The following is a 16339-nucleotide window of genomic DNA, read 5'->3' as shown; positions in this document are numbered from 1 at the left end:
ATGTATTAGCTCTAGAATTACCACAGTTATCCAAGTAACTGTTAACGATCTAAGGAACCATAACTGATATAATGAGCCTTTTGCGGTTTCACTTTTAATGCGTGTGTACTTAGACATGCATGGCTTAATCTTTGAGACAAGCATATAACTACTGGCAGGATCAACCAGAATAATGTTTATATCTTTGATATATTTCATTTTCATATTGATATATAGAAAATAAATATTGCAAATATTTGTATAAATTAAAATATTAACGAATTTGGCCAATTATTATATGGCATTCAATATTCGTTCATTTATTAAAATATATATATATATATATATATTTATAATATATCCCTCGGGTGCCCAACGCATACACCTCAGGGTATATTTTTTTCATGGCTTTTTCTTAAACCCTCGTTTGTGTTAGGGTATTTATATGAGCGGGCGGTCTTTTTATTTATATAAGCCTTCTTTAATATTTTTTTTAATAAAATACAATATTATGCATATATTTAATTCTAAAATATCTTTATATTTTCACATACAACAATTTGTATATATTCACATATATATATTTGCTTAATTTTATAATAAAATTATCGCATATGTATTTTGATAATAAATTTAAAATTTATTTTCTTTGTATATAAAAGTCTAGTTTTATATGATATAAAACTAAGCACTTTTTAATTTTCATATATTTATATATTTTCATATATATAGTTTATTCATATTTATTTATACAATAATAATAATAATAATATTACTACTATTATCATATACGTATATGAAATTAAATTTAATTCCATATACTTACTAGGATATAATAAAAAGAAATTTTTATTTGCCTAGAACCAGAAATTAACGATAATAATTGGAAACTTGTCAAATTATAATTTATAATAAGACGTAGACGCTTCAACGATATTATCTAAGTATACAATATAGTGTATATATAATATATAATATAGTATGTTATATTATATAGATAGGCTTACACCACCTACCATATATACCTTTTTGACCACACTTTCGTCAAGCTGGGTATTTATTTGCCTTCTTTCCCTCACCTAAAAATACTCATCGGTATTTTAGTATATTCATATAATATAAATAATATACTATATTGGTAGGACGACACCACCTACCCTATATACCTTTTTGAACACACTTTCGTCAAGCTGGGTATTTATTTGCCTTTTTACCCTCACCTAAATATACTCATCGGTATATTTCAGTATATTTTAGTATATCCATATGAATATGTATATCCATATCCATATCCATATCCATATCCATATGAAAATAATTTAATATTTCCATATTTATTATAATATAATAAATATTATTATATTATATATTATATGGTAGGCTATCCCCATCACCTACCATATATTTCATATACATATAAATATTTTCATATCCATATATATTTTTTTATATTCATATATTTTCATATATGTTATATGCATATGTATTCATAACCATATGCTCATATATTAATACTGGCGGTCTTCTGTTTAATATAATATTATTTTAATATTATATTGGCAGGCTGAACACCACCTACCCTATATACCTTTTTGAACACGGTTTCGTCAATCCGGTCATTTATTGTATGGGAAGTATGACTTTCCCACACATATTTGGATATCCATACGATTGCATATCCATATGAAAATATTTTTAATATTTTTAATATATTTTTAATATTTCCATATTTAATATAATATAATTAAATTATTATATTATATATTATATGGTAGGCTATCACCATCACCTACCATATATTTCATATACATATAAATATTTTCATATCCATATATATTTTTTTATATTCATATATTTTCATATATGTTATATGCATATGTATTCATAACCATATGCTTATATATTAATACTGGCGGTCTTCTGTTTAATATAATATTATTTTAATATTATATTGGTAGGCCGAACACCACCTACCCTATATACCTTTTTGAACACGGTTTCGTCAATCCGGTCATTTATTGTATGGGAAGTATGACTTTCCCACACATATTTGGATATCCATACGATTGCATATCCATATGAAAATATTTTTAATATTTTTAATATATTTTTAATATTTCCATATTTAATATAATATAATTAAATTATTATATTATATATTATATGGTAGGCTATCACCATCACCTACCATATATTTCATATACATATAAATATTTTCATATCCATATATATTTTTTTATATTCATATATTTTCATATATGTTATATGCATATGTATTCATAACCATATGCTCATATATTAATACTGGCGGTCTTCTGTTTAATATAATATTATTTTAATATTATATTGGTAGGCCGAACACCACCTACCCTATATACCTTTTTGAACACGGTTTCGTCAATCCGGTCATTTATTGTATGGGAAGTATGACTTTCCCACACATATTTGGATATCCATACGATTGCATATCCATATGAAAATATTTTTAATATTTTTAATATATTTTTAATATTTCCATATTTAATATAATATAATTAAATTATTATATTATATATTATATGGTAGGCTATCCTCATCACCTACCATATATTTCATATACATATAAATATTTTCATATCCATATATATTTTTTTATATTCATATATTTTCATATATGTTATATGCATATGTATTCATAACCATATGCTCATATATTAATACTGGCGGTCTTCTGTTTAATATAATATTATTTTAATATTATATTGGCAGGCTGAACACCACCTACCCTATATACCTTTTTGAACACGGTTTCGTCAATCCGGTCATTTATTGTATGGGAAGTATGACTTTCCCACACATATTTGGATATCCATACGATTGCATATCCATATGAAAATATTTTTAATATTTTTAATATATTTTTAATATTTCCATATTTAATATAATATAATTAAATTATTATATTATATATTATATGGTAGGCTAACATCATCACCTACCATATATTCCATATACATATAAATATTTTCATATTCATATATATTTTTTTTTATATATTCATATATTTTCATATATGTTATATGCATATGTATTCATAACCATATGCTTATATATTAATACTGGCGATCTTCTGTTTAATATAATATTATTTTAATATTATATTGGTAGGCCGAACACCACCTACCCTATATACCTTTTTGAACACGGTTTCGTCAATCCGGTCATTTATCGTATAGGAAGTACGACTTTCCCACACATATTTGGATATCCATACGATTGCATATCCATATGAAAATATTTTTAATATTTTTAATATTCGTGAGTTTTTAAATAGGGACAGAAGGAATCTCTTGAATTGAATCATGCGCGTCACTAATAAGATGACGAGGCATTTGGCTACCTATGCGAAAGTAATTCAACTCCCGCCGTCTTAAGGTTTAAGACTTATAACAATATATGTTTAATATTTTTAATATCCGTGAGGTTTTAAATAGGGACAGAAGGAATCTCTTGAATTGAATCATGCGCGTCACTAATAAGATGACGAGGCATTTGGCTACCTATGCGAAAGTAATTCAACTCCCGCCGTCTTAAGGTTTAAGACTTATAACAATATATGTTTAATATTTTTAATATCCGTGAGGTTTTAAATAGGGACAGAAGGAATCTCTTGAATTGAATCATGCGCGTCACTAATAAGATGACGAGGCATTTGGCTACCTATGCGAAAGTAATTCAACTCCCGCCGTCTTAAGGTTTAAGACTTATAACAATATATGTTTAATATTTTTAATATCCGTGAGGTTTTAAATAGGGACAGAAGGAATCTCTTGAATTGAATCATGCGCGTCACTAATAAGATGACAAGGCATTTGGCTACCTATGCGAAAGTAATTCAACTCCCGCCGTCTTAAAGTTTAAGACTTATAACAATATAAATGAAAAATATTATTTTCATTTTTCACGTCACTATTAAGATGACGAGGCATTTGGCTACCTAAACGAAAGTAATTCATCTTCCGCCGTTATAAGGTTTAAGACTTATAACAATATAAATGAAAAATATTATTTTCATTTTTCACGTCACTAATAAGATGACGAGGCATTTGGCTACCTATGCGAAAGTAATTCAACTCCCGCCGTCTTAAAGTTTAAGACTTATAACAATATAAATGAAAAATATTATTTTCATTTTTCACGTCACTAATAAGATGACGAGGCATTTGGCTACCTATGCGAAAGTAATTCAACTCCCGCCGTCTTAAGGTTTAAGACTTATAACAATATATGTTTAATATTTTTAATATCCGTGAGGTTTTAAATAGGGACAGAAGGAATCTCTTGAATTGAATCATGCGCGTCACTAATAAGATGACGAGGCATTTGGCTACCTATGCGAAAGTAATTCAACTCCCGCCGTCTTAAGGTTTAAGACTTATAACAATATATGTTTAATATTTTTAATATCCGTGAGGTTTTAAATAGGGACAGAAGGAATCTCTTGAATTGAATCATGCGCGTCACTAATAAGATGACGAGGCATTTGGCTACCTATGCGAAAGTAATTCAACTCCCGCCGTCTTAAGGTTTAAGACTTATAACAATATATGTTTAATATTTTTAATATCCGTGAGGTTTTAAATAGGGACAGAAGGAATCTCTTGAATTGAATCATGCGCGTCACTAATAAGATGACGAGGCATTTGGCTACCTATGCGAAAGTAATTCAACTCCCGCCGTCTTAAGGTTTAAGACTTATAACAATATATGTTTAATATTTTTAATATCCGTGAGGTTTTAAATAGGGACAGAAGGAATCTCTTGAATTGAATCATGCGCGTCACTAATAAGATGACAAGGCATTTGGCTACCTATGCGAAAGTAATTCAACTCCCGCCGTCTTAAGGTTTAAGACTTATAACAATATATGTTTAATATTTTTAATATCCGTGAGGTTTTAAATAGGGACAGAAGGAATCTCTTGAATTGAATCATGCGCGTCACTAATAAGATGACGAGGCATTTGGCTACCTATGCGAAAGTAATTCAACTCCCGCCGTCTTAAGGTTTAAGACTTATAACAATATATGTTTAATATTTTTAATATCCGTGAGGTTTTAAATAGGGACAGAAGGAATCTCTTGAATTGAATCATGCGCGTCACTAATAAGATGACGAGGCATTTGGCTACCTATGCGAAAGTAATTCAACTCCCGCCGTCTTAAGGTTTAAGACTTATAACAATATATGTTTAATATTTTTAATATCCGTGAGGTTTTAAATAGGGACAGAAGGAATCTCTTGAATTGAATCATGCGCGTCACTAATAAGATGACGAGGCATTTGGCTACCTATGCGAAAGTAATTCAACTCCCGCCGTCTTAAGGTTTAAGACTTATAACAATATATGTTTAATATTTTTAATATCCGTGAGGTTTTAAATAGGGACAGAAGGAATCTCTTGAATTGAATCATGCGCGTCACTAATAAGATGACGAGGCATTTGGCTACCTATGCGAAAGTAATTCAACTCCCGCCGTCTTAAGGTTTAAGACTTATAACAATATATGTTTAATATTTTTAATATCCGTGAGGTTTTAAATAGGGACAGAAGGAATCTCTTGAATTGAATCATGCGCGTCACTAATAAGATGACGAGGCATTTGGCTACCTATGCGAAAGTAATTCAACTCCCGCCGTCTTAAGGTTTAAGACTTATAACAATATATGTTTAATATTTTTAATATCCGTGAGGTTTTAAATAGGGACAGAAGGAATCTCTTGAATTGAATCATGCGCGTCACTAATAAGATGACAAGGCATTTGGCTACCTATGCGAAAGTAATTCAACTCCCGCCGTCTTAAGGTTTAAGACTTATAACAATATATGTTTAATATTTTTAATATCCGTGAGGTTTTAAATAGGGACAGAAGGAATCTCTTGAATTGAATCATGCGCGTCACTAATAAGATGACGAGGCATTTGGCTACCTATGCGAAAGTAATTCAACTCCCGCCGTCTTAAGGTTTAAGACTTATAACAATATATGTTTAATATTTTTAATATCCGTGAGGTTTTAAATAGGGACAGAAGGAATCTCTTGAATTGAATCATGCGCGTCACTAATAAGATGACGAGGCATTTGGCTACCTATGCGAAAGTAATTCAACTCCCGCCGTCTTAAGGTTTAAGACTTATAACAATATATGTTTAATATTTTTAATATCCGTGAGGTTTTAAATAGGGACAGAAGGAATCTCTTGAATTGAATCATGCGCGTCACTAATAAGATGACGAGGCATTTGGCTACCTATGCGAAAGTAATTCAACTCCCGCCGTCTTAAGGTTTAAGACTTATAACAATATATGTTTAATATTTTTAATATCCGTGAGGTTTTAAATAGGGACAGAAGGAATCTCTTGAATTGAATCATGCGCGTCACTAATAAGATGACAAGGCATTTGGCTACCTATGCGAAAGTAATTCAACTCCCGCCGTCTTAAGGTTTAAGACTTATAACAATATATGTTTAATATTTTTAATATCCGTGAGGTTTTAAATAGGGACAGAAGGAATCTCTTGAATTGAATCATGCGCGTCACTAATAAGATGACGAGGCATTTGGCTACCTATGCGAAAGTAATTCAACTCCCGCCGTCTTAAGGTTTAAGACTTATAACAATATATGTTTAATATTTTTAATATCCGTGAGGTTTTAAATAGGGACAGAAGGAATCTCTTGAATTGAATCATGCGCGTCACTAATAAGATGACGAGGCATTTGGCTACCTATGCGAAAGTAATTCAACTCCCGCCGTCTTAAGGTTTAAGACTTATAACAATATATGTTTAATATTTTTAATATCCGTGAGGTTTTAAATAGGGACAGAAGGAATCTCTTGAATTGAATCATGCGCGTCACTAATAAGATGACAAGGCATTTGGCTACCTATGCGAAAGTAATTCAACTCCCGCCGTCTTAAAGTTTAAGACTTATAACAATATAAATGAAAAATATTATTTTCATTTTTCACGTCACTAATAAGATGACGAGGCATTTGGCTACCTAAACGAAAGTAATTCATCTTCCGCCGTTATAAGGTTTAAGACTTATAACAATATAAATGAAAAATATTATTTTCATTTTTCACGTCACTAATAAGATGACGAGGCATTTGGCTACCTATGCGAAAGTAATTCAACTCCCGCCGTCTTAAAGTTTAAGACTTATAACAATATAAATGAAAAATATTATTTTCATTTTTCACGTCACTATTAAGATGACGAGGCATTTGGCTACCTAAACGAAAGTAATTCATCTTCCGCCGTTATAAGGTTTAAGACTTATAACAATATAAATGAAAAATATTATTTTCATTTTTCACGTCACTAATAAGATGACGAGGCATTTGGCTACCTATGCGAAAGTAATTCAACTCCCGCCGTCTTAAAGTTTAAGACTTATAACAATATAAATGAAAAATATTATTTTCATTTTTCACGTCACTAATAAGATGACGAGGCATTTGGCTACCTATGCGAAAGTAATTCAACTCCCGCCGTCTTAAGGTTTAAGACTTATAACAATATATGTTTAATATTTTTAATATCCGTGAGGTTTTAAATAGGGACAGAAGGAATCTCTTGAATTGAATCATGCGCGTCACTAATAAGATGACGAGGCATTTGGCTACCTATGCGAAAGTAATTCAACTCCCGCCGTCTTAAGGTTTAAGACTTATAACAATATATGTTTAATATTTTTAATATCCGTGAGGTTTTAAATAGGGACAGAAGGAATCTCTTGAATTGAATCATGCGCGTCACTAATAAGATGACGAGGCATTTGGCTACCTATGCGAAAGTAATTCAACTCCCGCCGTCTTAAAGTTTAAGACTTATAACAATATAAATGAAAAATATTATTTTCATTTTTCACGTCACTAATAAGATGACGAGGCATTTGGCTACCTAAAAGAAAGTAATTCATCTTCCGCCGTTATAAGGTTTAAGACTTATAACAATATAAATGAAAAATATTATTTTCATTTTTCACGTCACTAATAAGATGACGAGGCATTTGGCTACCTAAACGAAAGTAATTCAACTCCCGCCGTCTTAAGGTTTAAGACTTATAACAATATAAATGAAAAATATTATTTTCATTTTTCACGTCACTAATAAGATGACGAAACAGTTAGTAGGCCACAATTAGTAGGGAAACGTGGACAACCCGTGATAAATCCTTATATGCTTTCTTAGATATAGCATATAAAGATTTTTTATTCTAAATATACATATTTACACATGCATATTTACATTTTTTTTATATTTCGAATCATCAAGCAAAGGATAAGCTTCAGTGGATCGCAGTATGGCAGCTGCTCAACCACTTACAACACCTTGCCCGTTACAAAAGTCGTTTACAATTGATTCTAGGCTTTGTCATTGTATTAAATAATGTTTTCATATGTAACTAGCATGGCATCAGGTGATCAAAGATCCTCCCAATTTACTATGTTACAAATTACATTGGCATCACATCCATTGTCGTTTAAAATATAAATAATAAACTTTAAATGGTTTAGAAGCCATACAATGCAAATTGCCCCTTATTTATCATTGCAGTCCAGCACGGATACGACCTTAGAGGCGTTCAGGCATAATCCAACGGACGTAGCGTCATACCACTGTTCGCTCGAACAAGTATTGTGCCATTGGTCCGTACCTGCGGTTCCTCTCGTACTACGCAGGAATGCTGTCGCAACAACGTTTTGTCATTAGTAGGGTAAAACTAACCTGTCTCACGACGGTCTAAACCCAGCTCACGTTCCCTTGCATGGGTGAACAATCCAACGCTTGGTGAATTTTGCTTCACAATGATAGGAAGAGCCGACATCGAAGGATCAAAAAGCGACGTCGCTATGAACGCTTGGCCGCCACAAGCCAGTTATCCCTATGGTAACTTTTCTGACACCTCTTGTTAAAAACTCTTTAAACCAAAAGGATCGATAGGCCGAGCTTTTGCTGTCCCTGTGTGTACTGAACACCGAGATCAAGTCAGCATTTGCCCTTTTGCTCTATGTGTGGTTTCTGTCCGCACTGAGCTGGCCTTGGGACACCTCCGTTATTATTTGAGAGATGTACCGCCCCAGTCAAACTCCCTACCTGGCAATGTCCTTGAATTGGATCATACCTGAGTAATTGGAGTTATACCAAATTTTCAAATCGATAATACATGAATGCATCTCTCATTAAAGAATTTGTTTGCGATTATATAACAAACTCGTGATACTTTGATCAAGAAGCTTGCATCAAAACCCAATACCATAAGATATAATAAATATATCCGTATAATGGCTAGGAAATGATACACGTTCCATTTAATCAAGTAAGTAAGGAAACAATAAGAGTAGTGGTATTTCATTGTCGATACCAAACCGAAGTCTAATATCTCCCACTTATTCTACACCTCTTATGTCTCCTTACACTGCCAGATTAGAGTCAAGCTCAAAAGGGTCTTCTTTCCCCGCTAATTATTCCAAGCCCGTTCCCTTGGCTGTGGTTTCGCTAGATAGTAGATAGGGACAGAAGGAATCTCGTTAATCCATTCATGCGCGTCACTAATTAGATGACGAGGCATTTGGCTACCTTAAGAGAGTCATAGTTACTCCCGCCGTTGACCCGCGCTTACTTGAATTTCTTCACTTTGACATTCAGAGCACTGGGCAGAAATCACATTGTGTCAACACCCGCTAGGGCCATCACAATGCTTTGTTTTAATTAGACAGTCGGATTCCCCAAGTCCGTGCCAGTTCTGAATTGATTGTTAATTGATAATCGTTATAATTAATAAGAACTAATTGGTTTGACCCAACTAGTATTCTTAAAAATTTTAGCAAGAAAGTTCCACAATTGGATACGTAACTAAACTATCCGGGGAACAAGTTACAACCATAAATGATTATAACTCTATTTACCCAGAACGAGCACATAAACCATATTATTGTTTCCCAATCAAGCCCGACTATCTCAATCTTCAGAGCCAATCCTTATCCCGAAGTTACGGATCTAATTTGCCGACTTCCCTTACCTACATTATTCTATCGACTAGAGACTCTTCACCTTGGAGACCAGCTGCGGATATTGGTACGGCCTGTTGAGAAGTTTGCGTATCCCCACCATAAATTTTCAAGGTCCGAGGAGAAAATATCGACACAACAGTATATGTCATGCTCTTCTAGCCCATCTACCATATCTCTCTGCGAAAGACTTCCATGGTAGTACGACTATAAAACAGAAAAGAAAACTCTTCCGATATCTCTCGACGGCTTCTTTATGGTCGTTCCTGTTGCCAGGATGAGCACGAGGCCCATATTTAATAACAAACGGATACTCAACAGGTTACGGAATTGGAACCGTATTCCCTTTCGTTCAAAATTATTCAAGTATATAATTTTCACAATAATTGTAATATTTATTTTTACTTGAAAATTTTCGGCTTTCGCCTTGAACTTAGGACCGACTAACTCGTGATCAACCACTGTTCACACGAAACCCTTCTCCACTTCAGTCCTCCAAGGTCTCATTCGATTATTTGCTACTACCACCAAGATCTGTACCAATAGCAGCTCCATGCAGGCTTACGCCAAACACTTCTACGCATACCATTGTACCTTCCTACTCACTAAAGTTTCAAAATTTATATTACAAGTAATATAAATCATCTACTTTAGCGGTAATGTATAGGTATACAACTTAAGCGCCATCCATTTTAAGGGCTAGTTGCTTCGGCAGGTGAGTTGTTACACACTCCTTAGCGGATTTCGACTTCCATGATCACCGTCCTGCTGTTTTAAGCAACCAACGCCTTTCATGGTTTCTGCATGAGTTGTTAATTTGGGCACCGTAACATTACGTTTGGTTCATCCCACAGCGCCAGTTCTGCTTACCAAAAGTGGCCCACTGGGCACATTATATCATAACCTTAAACTTCATATCAAGAAAGTTAAGGTTCTTACCCATTTAAAGTTTGAGAATAGGTTAAGATCGTTTCGACCCTAAGGCCTCTAATCATTCGCTTTACCAGATAAGATTATTTTATATAACATTAAAATGCACCAGCTATCCTGAGGGAAACTTCGGAAGGAACCAGCTACTAGATGGTTCGATTGGTCTTTCGCCCCTATACTCAATTCTGACAATCGATTTGCACGTCAGAACTGTTTCGGTCTTCCATCAGGGTTTCCCCTGACTTCAACCTGATCAAGTATAGTTCACCATCTTTCGGGTCACAGCATATCTGCTCAAGGTACGTTCCAGTTAGAGGCATAAATAATATAAATATTATTATACATAACTATATAGAACGCCCCGGGATTGTGTTAATTAACTATAAAATAGTTAAAAAACTAATCCCATTAATAGTCAAGTTAATTACGCTATTAGGTTTATATCCCAATAACTTGCACATATGTTAGACTCCTTGGTCCGTGTTTCAAGACGGGTCCCGAAGGTATCCTGAATCTTTCGCATTGTTAATCATACAAGTGCATATAATAAACACAAAAATCAATGATAATTATGCCATTATATAATTCCGAAAAATTAACGCACTGTATTCTTATTAATCTATCAACACTTTATCAAATTAATGACATTTATCCTATGTTAAAATGCAAGCATAATAATTTGAATAAACTATAAGTCATATTTTATGATAAATTATATATGTTAATAGATTACAATGTCCTTATATGGAAAAAATGCACACTATTTCTATAATATTATTTAAATATTATAACTTTAATGATGAATTTTCCATAATGGATATTCAGGTTCATCGGGCTTAACCTCTAAGCAGTTTCACGTACTATTTAACTCTCTATTCAGAGTTCTTTTCAACTTTCCCTCACGGTACTTGTTTACTATCGGTCTCATGGTTATATTTAGTTTTAGATGGAGTTTACCACCCACTTAGTGCTGCACTATCAAGCAACACGACTCTTTGGAAACATCATCTAGTAATCATTAACGTTATACGGGCCTGGCACCCTCTATGGGTAAATGGCCTCATTTAAGAAGGACTTAAATCGTTAATTTCTCATACTAGAATATTGACGCTCCATACACTGCATCTCACATTTGCCATATAGACAAAGTGACTTAGTGCTGAACTGATTTCTTTTCGCTCGCCGCTACTAAGAAAATCCTTGTTAGTTTCTTTTCCTCCCCTAATTAATATGCTTAAATTCAGGGGGTAGTCCCATATGAGTTGAGGTTGTATAAAGCAATGTATATATATATAAACAATATATCTCTATGAAGAACAATATATTTGATATATTTTCAATTTTCGCATCTTTAAATAAGAGACAATTCTAGTTAAAAAAAATTTAATTTTTTTATGCTAGACCTTTCTCAGTATTATTTGAATTGAAGAAAGAAAGAATTGTATATCTTCATTTTTTCTTTTATAATTATTTGAGATAATAAATTTTATATTTAATATTATGAATATATAAATATGTTGGATAATATACCATATGCATATCATTATAAAAATATATAATAATAAGCAACTTTATTAGCATAGTCTTACAACCCTCAACCATATGTAGTCCAAGCAGCACTATAAAATTAATTAAAGTACATAACAGCATGGACTGCGATATGCGTTCAAAATGTCGATGTTCATGTGTCCTGCAGTTCACACGATGACGCACAGTTTGCTGCGTTCTTCATCGACCCATGAGCCGAGTGATCCACCGCTTAGAGTTTTATAAATATATATAAATATACAATTCGTCAATTATGTTTTTATTGAAAGAAATTAAAAATACACCATTTAACTGGCATATATCAATTCCTTCAATAAAGTTATTTTTATACCTAAAATAATTGTTGCGAAATGTCTTAGTTTTATATAATCAATATAAATATAATTTATATTGTTTTAATATTATATAAAGCATTAACCTGTATATCAGGTACAACAATGTATATTTTAGGTGTTGCATTTATCAATGTATGCGCATAATTTAATATGAACAATACATCACGCAACGCATGTATATTAATTAAATATACACGCAATTTATATTCAATACATTCGTCTATATTTAAACATATAAAATATGTTTAATTTTTTGATATACCTAAAATAATTGTTGCGAAATGTCTTAGTTTTATATAATCAATATAAATATAATTTATATTGTTTTAATATTATATAAAGCATTAACCTGTATATCAGGTACAACAATGTATATTTTAGGTGTTGCATTTATCAATGTATGCGCATAATTTAATATGAACAATACATCACGCAACGCATGTATATTAATTAAATATACACGCAATTTATATTGAAGACAACAAATGGTCTATATATTCAATATAATATATATGTCTTTTATTTTTGGGTAATTTTTATTTATATATTTATATATAATAAATATTTTAATAACGGATAAGATTCATTCAATAATGATCCTTCCGCAGGTTCACCTACGGAAACCTTGTTACGACTTTTACTTCCTCTAAATAATCAAGTTCGGTCAACTTCTGCGAAACAACCGTAACACACAAGGCGTCACAGTGATCACGTCCGGAGACCTCACTAAATAATTCAATCGGTAGTAGCGACGGGCGGTGTGCACAAAGGGCAGGGACGTAATCAATGCGAGTTAATGACTCACACTTACTAGGAATTCCAAGTTCATGTGAACAGTTTCAGTTCACAATCCCAAGCATGAAAGTGGTTCAGCGGTTTACCCGGACCTCTCGGTCTAGGAAATACACGTTGATACTTTCATTGTAGCGCGCGTGCAGCCCAGGACATCTAAGGGCATCACAGACCTGTTATTGCTCAATCTCATTATTGCTAGACGCAATTTGTCCATTTAAGAAGCTAGTATCCTTATAATGGGACAAACCAACAGGTACGGCTCCACTTATATAAACACATTCAAACACAATAAACATTTTACTGCTACCATGAATGAAGGCTATATAAGCTTCAACACCATAATCCTGAAGATATCTATTTAATATATTTGAGTCTCGTTCGTTATCGGAATTAACCAGACAAATCACTCCACGAACTAAGAACGGCCATGCACCACCACCCATAGATTCGAGAAAGAGCTATCAATCTGTCTTACACACTTATGTTCGGACCTGGTAAGTTTTCCCGTGTTGAGTCAAATTAAGCCGCAGGCTCCACTCCTGGTGGTGCCCTTCCGTCAATTCCTTTAAGTTTCAGCTTTGCAACCATACTTCCCCCGGGGCCCAAGAGCTTTGCGTTCGCGGGAAGCGCCTGAGAGAGCCATAAAAGTAGCTACACCCAATTGCTAGCTGGCATCGTTTATGGTTAGAACTAGGGCGGTATCTGATCGCCTTCGAACCTCTAACTTTCGTTCTTGATTAATGAAAACATCTTTGGCAAATGCTTTCGCTTAAGTTAGTCTTACGACGGTCCAAGAATTTCACCTCTCGCGTCGTAATACTAATGCCCCCAAACTGCTTCTATTAATCAATTACCTCTTGATCTGAAAACCAATGAAAGCAGAACAGAGGTCTTATTTCATTATCCCATGCACAGAATATTCAGGCATTTGAAGCCTGCTTTAAGCACTCTAATTTGTTCAAAGTAATTGTACCGGCCCACAATAACACTCGTTTAAGAGCACTAATGCAGGTTTTTAAATAGGAGGAACATATGAAAAAATACAAGTATTTAAACATATATAAGAACTCCACCGGTAATACGCTTACATACATAAAGGTATAGTACTAACTACAATTGTATGTTGTACTACCCGTATGAAGCACAAGTTCAACTACGAACGTTTTAACCGCAACAACTTTAATATACGCTATTGGAGCTGGAATTACCGCGGCTGCTGGCACCAGACTTGCCCTCCAATTGGTCCTTGTTAAAGGATTTAAAGTGTACTCATTCCAATTACAGGGCCTCGGATATGAGTCCTGTATTGTTATTTTTCGTCACTACCTCCCCGAGCTGGGAGTGGGTAATTTACGCGCCTGCTGCCTTCCTTAGATGTGGTAGCCGTTTCTCAGGCTCCCTCTCCGGAATCGAACCCTGATTCCCCGTTACCCGTTGCAACCATGGTAGTCCTAGATACTACCATCAAAAGTTGATAGGGCAGACATTTGAAAGATCTGTCGTCGGTACAAGACCATACGATCTGCATGTTATCTAGAGTTCAACCAATATAACGATCTTGCGATCGCTTGGTTTTAGCCTAATAAAAGCACATGTCCCATAAGGTTCATGTTTTAATTGCATGTATTAGCTCTAGAATTACCACAGTTATCCAAGTAACTGTTAACGATCTAAGGAACCATAACTGATATAATGAGCCTTTTGCGGTTTCACTTTTAATGCGTGTGTACTTAGACATGCATGGCTTAATCTTTGAGACAAGCATATAACTACTGGCAGGATCAACCAGAATAATGTTTATATCTTTGATATATTTCATTTTCATATTGATATATAGAAAATAAATATTGCAAATATTTGTATAAATTAAAATATTAACGAATTTGGCCAATTATTATATGGCATTCAATATTCGTTCATTTATTAAAATATATATATATATATATATATTTATAATATATCCCTCGGGTGCCCAACGCATACACCTCAGGGTATATTTTTTTCATGGCTTTTTCTTAAACCCTCGTTTGTGTTAGGGTATTTATATGAGCGGGCGGTCTTTTTATTTATATAAGCCTTCTTTAATATTTTTTTTAATAAAATACAATATTATGCATATATTTAATTCTAAAATATCTTTATATTTTCACATACAACAATTTGTATATATTCACATATATATATTTGCTTAATTTTATAATAAAATTATCGCATATGTATTTTGATAATAAATTTAAAATTTATTTTCTTTGTATATAAAAGTCTAGTTTTATATGATATAAAACTAAGCACTTTTTAATTTTCATATATTTATATATTTTCATATATATAGTTTATTCATATTTATTTATACAATAATAATAATAATAATATTACTACTATTATCATATACGTATATGAAATTAAATTTAATTCCATATACTTACTAGGATATAATAAAAAGAAATTTTTATTTGCCTAGAACCAGAAATTAACGATAATAATTGGAAACTTGTCAAATTATAATTTATAATAAGACGTAGACGCTTCAACGATATTATCTAAGTATACAATATAGTGTATATATAATATATAATATAGTATGTTATATTATATAGATAGGCTTACACCACCTACCATATATACCTTTTTGACCACACTTTCGTCAAGCTGGGTATTTATTTGCCTTCTTTCCCTCACCTAAAAATAC

At 32.7% G+C, this 16339-nt stretch overlaps 4 non-coding genes across 4 annotated transcripts in view; all 4 read right to left on the bottom strand.

Moving 5' to 3' along the window:
- Positions 1-171, bottom strand: part of LOC138927618 (small subunit ribosomal RNA) — a 1995-nt gene extending 1824 nt beyond the window's left edge. The window contains exon 1 of the ribosomal RNA XR_011444066.1: positions 1-171. This exon is cut by the window's left edge and continues 1824 nt beyond it. This is a non-coding gene — a ribosomal RNA (small subunit ribosomal RNA).
- An 8122-nt stretch (positions 172-8293) lies between these two features.
- LOC138927614 (large subunit ribosomal RNA) lies at positions 8294-12243 on the bottom strand. Its single transcript, XR_011444063.1, has one exon. It is a non-coding gene; the product is annotated as a large subunit ribosomal RNA (ribosomal RNA).
- A 317-nt stretch (positions 12244-12560) lies between these two features.
- On the bottom strand, positions 12561-12739 carry LOC138927612 (5.8S ribosomal RNA). Its single transcript, XR_011444061.1, has one exon. It is a non-coding gene; the product is annotated as a 5.8S ribosomal RNA (ribosomal RNA).
- Positions 12740-13446: 707 nt separating this feature from the next.
- LOC138927613 (small subunit ribosomal RNA) lies at positions 13447-15442 on the bottom strand. Its single transcript, XR_011444062.1, has one exon. It is a non-coding gene; the product is annotated as a small subunit ribosomal RNA (ribosomal RNA).
- Positions 15443-16339: the final 897 nt, after the last annotated feature.

The sequence above is a fragment of the Drosophila bipectinata genome, unplaced genomic scaffold (assembly GCF_030179905.1).
Source record: "Drosophila bipectinata strain 14024-0381.07 unplaced genomic scaffold, DbipHiC1v2 scaffold_43, whole genome shotgun sequence".
NCBI lineage: Eukaryota > Metazoa > Arthropoda > Insecta > Diptera > Drosophilidae > Drosophila > Drosophila bipectinata.
This window is presented reverse-complemented; position numbering and strand designations above follow the sequence as displayed.